Source organism: Vollenhovia emeryi, unplaced genomic scaffold (genome assembly GCF_000949405.1).
Source record: "Vollenhovia emeryi isolate VEMERY1.0 unplaced genomic scaffold, V.emery_V1.0 DF939563.1, whole genome shotgun sequence".
NCBI classification, from domain to species: Eukaryota; Metazoa; Arthropoda; class Insecta; order Hymenoptera; family Formicidae; genus Vollenhovia; species Vollenhovia emeryi.
In genome coordinates this window covers 1-5961 of record NW_011966803.1, presented here as the reverse complement: position 1 = coordinate 5961, position 5961 = coordinate 1, and positions in this window count along the sequence as shown.

Sequence of the window (5961 nt, the reverse complement as noted above, 5' to 3'; positions counted from 1 at the left end):
TTTTTTCCATATAGATAAGATGGTAGGTTGTAAATACGGGTGGGGGGGAGGGGGAGGGGCGGGGGAGGGGGAGGGCGCGCGCAGCGCGCCGTGCTAAACGCATTTGCAACTTACACATAAACCAAACTTTTTGTTAATAACTTTTTAACGAACAACGAGCGACGGCTAAAACCTTCTGAGGGTCACTCAGGAGGGTGACCTTGACCTTGACCTTGAAGGTCAAGGTCGTAGGAGCTGGTTCCCCTATTCTGCACTTTTACCAAATCTCGACATAAGCTATAAGATTATGTAATAAAAAATGGGGATTTTCATTTAACATTTTTGTGTTGACTTTGACCGGGCTTTTCAAGGTCATCCCAAGGTCAAATAAATACCGTCGTCTAATAGATTTTCTTACGTCCTATTTTTTTGTTTGAAACATTTTTCGAATAAATTAATCTTTTCTGAGATATTTAGCCGTTTCGGAACTTTTGCCCCACCCTGTATATTCCATATCCACGAGAACGAGCATTACCCTTCTCTACATCTGTGTAGTGTTACTGCTTACTCACGTACATACACAACAAAAGAAGTTGGCGACGAGGATGACCACTACACACATTGCGTCAGCCAAAAATACGAATTGGCGACGAAATTGACCATTACACACCGTCTACATACATTGCGTCAGCCAAGCAAGAATTGGTGACGGAAATCGGTCGTTACATACTTTTTTTTTACATACATTGCATTATCTCAGTAACTGTGATACGTATACGGATCGGTTACAGTACAATGGCTACAAAAGAGGCTGCAAATCAAGTGCCTAATATGTTTACAATTGAGCCTTTCGATCCTGCAACTACAAATTGGTATCGCTGGCTATTGAGACTAGAAACAACTTTCAAGATCTTTTCGATCAAGGATGAAGCTCGAGTACCGTATCTTTTACACTACGTGGGAGCGGCGTCATTTGATGTCCTGTGCGATAGATTGACCCCACAAAATCCAATCGATTTGGAATTCAATACATTGGTTACAACCCTGAGGGAGTTTTACGACCCACTACCACTGGAAATAGCGGAGAACTTCAAGTTTCACCAGCGCAAACAGAAGGAAGGCGAAACTATACAGGAGTTCCTAGCAGCATTACAGAAGCCAAGTATACATTGCAAATTGGGCAACCACCTGAAGACAGCGCTGAGGAATCAATTGGTCTTCGGATTGGCGAATAAACGGATCCAGGCCCGGTTACTGGAAGTTCCGGACCTTACATTGGAAAAAGCAACGCAGGTAGCTACCACGATGGAATTATCCGACAAAGGAACCAAGCAGATCCACGGGGAGGAAGTCGTAGCAGCCATTGGGTCCACTCCAAAGAAGCCGCCGAATACGGCATACAAAGATAAGCATACATTTACAAAAAAATCTCCGAGCGAGAATGTACGAAAGAACGCGTATAAACACAATGACGAACGCGCTAGTTCTTCAAAGTGCCGCGTACTTACATGTTTCTGGTGCGTAAAAACCATTACGCATTATTCTTGTAAAGCTTTAATTACAATATTAGGTATAGAAAATCAGAGTTCCATTCAAATGCAGATTGCCTTTCACGTACCTATTACAACGGGCGCTTTCAAATGCGATTCAATCGACACTTTTCAAAATACTACATTCAATACATTACCAATTACAGCGAAACAAGTCGCAGAAGCTACACTTAAGGATAACGAATTAACAGAATTTACATTATTTACAAACGAACAAGGGTACAGGTAAAAGAAGGAAATTCCATACAGTACAATTAAACGAGTTTTCACTACTTAACGGAGTTATTCTCCGAGGGCATAAAGTCGTAATTCCACATGCATTACAAAAGAAAATTTTACATGAATTACATTTAGGTCATTTCGGAATCGTCCGAATGAAAAACCTTGCTAGAAGTTACGTGTGGTGGAATCAAATCGATAAAGATATCGAGAAAATGGCAAAGAATTGTTATGATTGCAATACATACAGGAACAATCCACCAAAGATTTCAAACCATATTTGGGAAACTACAACATTTCCGTTCGAAAGAGTACATTGGACTTTGCAGGGCCTTTCCTAGGACATTACTTTTTTATTTTGATAGATGCACATACAAAGTGGCCCGAAATACATATAGTTAAGAACATTACAGCTACAATTACAGTTAATTTGTGCAGACAAATATTTGCAATATATGGTTTACCACAATATCTTGTTTCGGATATATAATGCGAAAACATTTACATCCAAAGAATTTTCCGACTTCTTAAAACTCAATGGTGTCACACACAAATTGACTGCGCCATACCATCCCGCTACCAACGGGCAAGCGGAACGTTACGTGCAAATTCTTAAAAATGCGCTTAAACGTATGAAATCTACAACTGCGAATGTACATATTGCGTTACAAAATTTATTATTACAATACCGAAATACACTGCATGCAACGACAGGAAAATCTCCTGCAGAAATGTTATTTTCTCGTAAAGTACTTACACGATTAGATATACTGCGACCCATAAATACAAATAGTAAGTCCCGTTGTACCTCTTTTTTTTCGTTTGCGCAGGGAAAAAGGGTCAGTTGCCGCAATTATTTAGGCAAAGAAAAATGGTTATTTGGTACAATAAGCGAACGATTAGGAGATTTGCATTACAATATTCGTTTAGATGACGGACGTTTATGGAAGCGTCATGTTAACCAGTTACGACCGATCGGGGAAGAAACGCCTATTAAAAAGGAAGAACAGATTATTTTCGATACTACAGATCCAAGTTCTACGGAGATAGATAACGACAATACCAATACTACAAATACAAGTGAGGATAGTACACCCTCAACTCCGTCCCCATCGCTTTCAACAATTACCGTGCCAGAGGCAGCGTCGCCTCAGTTTTCAACGCCCACAGGTTCTTTCAAGGCATCGACTCCTATAATATCTCCTGCGAAATTACCTACAGAGGAACCAATTGATACGACTCCGGTTCCTACTAACGAACGTCCTTTGCGTTCACGCGTTTTACCTTTACGTTTACAAGATTATGTTATGTCCAGAAAATAGTTCCTAAGTTTTTGTATTTTATAAGCAGGGGGAGTGTTCCATACGATTAATATTGCGCGCGCAATGGTACGAACCATGCGCGATACGTTGTCGGCGATTGGCTCGGATGAGGATTACTGATATACTTGTATACGTGGGTAGACTGAAAAGTAATGCACACATGCTTGTAGAACACGAACAAAAACAAATAGCGAGATCGGGCAAAAAGTACATTAAAGTACAATTCTTTAGCTTCAAAATCATATATTTATTTTTCACCATAGTCACCGTTAAGGCTAACACATTTCTCCCAACGTGTAACAAGTTTTTTCAATCCGTCACTGAAAAATTCTTCCGAATTTTCTCGAATCCAGGTCTTGACAGCTGCCTTCTCCTCATCGTCCGAGGTGTAATGATTACCCTTGAGGTCTCTCTTGAGTAGAGGAAAAAATAAAAATCACATGGCGTAAGATCGGGGGAGTAAGGAGGGTATGGAATCTGTTCAAACTTCAGGTTTCGCAGAGCCTCTGCAGTTGCGCGTGAGGTGTGTGGACGAGCGTTGTGATGTTGCAAACGGTAAATTCTTCTCAGTACATACAGACTCTAAAACACCTCCGAAGTCGAGTTTATCGTGTTAGAGGCAGCCTGGAGCCAATACAACTGCAGGGGCTCTGCGAAACCTGAAGTTTGAACAGATTCCACACCCTCCTTACTCCCCCGATCTTGCGCCTTGTGATTTTTATTTTTTTCCTCTACTCAAGAGAGACCTCAAGGGTAATCGTTACACCTCGGACGATGAGGTGAAGGCAGCTGTCAAGTCCTGGATTCGAGAAAAGTCGGAAGAATTTTTCAGTGACGGAATGAAAAAACTTGTTACACGTTGGGAGAAATATGTTAGCCTTAACGGTGACTATGTTGAAAAATAAATATATGATTTTAAAGCTTAAGAATTGTGCTTTAATGTACTTTTTGCCCGATCTCGCTATTTGTTTTTGTTCGTGTTCTACAAGCATATGTGCATTACTTTTCAGCCTACCCACGTCCGTTGCACGCTACGCGTCCGGTGCGCGCGGCTCGAGAGGGAGTCAGCTAGCTAAGTTGTAGAGGGAAGGTCTCACGATCAGCACGTCCGTGCGTACCACTGTATTCTGATATTCGTTAAATATATATATTCCATATCCACGAGAACGAGCATTACCCTTCTGTACACCTGTGTAGTGTTACTGCTTACTCACCTACATACACAACAGTTGTCAAATGACATCTCGACTCTTCACCATCCACCAATAAGTCCAAATCTCAATCCCATCGAACATTTATGTGTGTATTGTAGATGAGGCAGTTTCAAAGTCTGGTTTCCGCGTCGAGCTGTCCTGAATGAATCTGCAAAGAATGATTTCACTAATGTCGTAAGCAACAAGAGTTAGCTAGGACTCATGATGACTTTTGCTGAGAGTCCGCGAGGACTTAAAAAACTGATATGTGAGTCAACTAGGACTCAGAAACCGAGATGCGAATCAACCAGGATTCGAACTTTCAGCGAATCAGCGTGAACTCAAATAAATAACAAGATTAGTCAGTCAAGACTCACTATGAAAGGCGAATCAGAGAAGACTCGCAGCAATCAGAACTACATGATGAGTCAGCTAGGACTTAACTGAACTTTAAGTCAGCATAGACTCAAAAATCGAGATGCGAATCAGCGAGGATTCAAAAAAAAAACCTTACTGTTTATCCTGTTAAAGGTCGCAAATTGTTAATAAGTGACAGACCAAAAAATAACTTCCTTATAGAAAAATTATACACGACACAACAAAACATTCTTATTAATGACTTGAAATTAGACAAGAAACAAAAACGATAAAAACTCGTTGTCAAGTCAACTAAAAGCCTTTTTTTCTCGCTTCCTTGGATCGAACTCTATCGATTCCTCCTAAGACTCCTGTTCACAATCTGAGTCGTTATTGACTATTTTCGGAACAATGGGATTGTTACGTCCTGTGGACTCCACGATTTCTCTCTTTCAAAAAACCATAAGAAACATGTTGTTTCTTCCCTTGGAAACTATAATACTATTTTAGAAATCAGCGGATATCGACTAGCCAACGCATGAGTCCCCTCCCCATAAAAATTTATTGCCAGAGTTTCACTTTTCGAAACTCGAAACGTAAAGTGCCCTAATTGTTGCTGGTCGATAGCCGTTGAAATAATAAAAAAGGGAGAAACAGCAGACAGATGGGATCAGGCCCTTTCAGACGGCAATTTCAAAATTCAGATTTCCAAAATATTACGATCCGAGACACTAAAAGGGGATTTTAAAAAAGATATGTTAACGCAAATACTTGACCCAAAAGTGAAACTCGGAATTTTTCGAAAGCCGCTGAAGGAAATGATACCCATAAATAAATCAAAGGGCGACAACGACTTAATGGTCGGGTTGCCAATAAGAAAGACAACTCCCTGACACCTCCCACTAGTCCACCAATGAAGAACCAAAATCCAAAATCTCCTTCCACGTCCCATGACCAAGACCCACCCCCGAAAAATCGTATATAAACCCGAAGCCTGCTGCCTCAGCCTCTTTGGCAGCTCCCGACTCCTGCAATACAGTTCTTTCCGCGATCCTCCGAGTTCTGAGTCAACATTTTTATATTATTATCAAATCCAAGTAGAATCTGTGCGCGGTTTCGCCTTACGGTCTGCGAAACTGACCCACCCGCCTTCGCCGGAGAATCCACCAGCGCCTTTCAACGACCGTAATCAGTAGTAAGTCACACGTTTTCCTTTCATTTGTTTCGGCTCGACGACCTCCTTTCCCCCTATATATATATTTTTTTTTTATTATTCTGAGGGACCTTCGCTAGATTTAAAAAATCTCGTTCTTGCTCTCGCGAGTTGATTTCAAGACACCC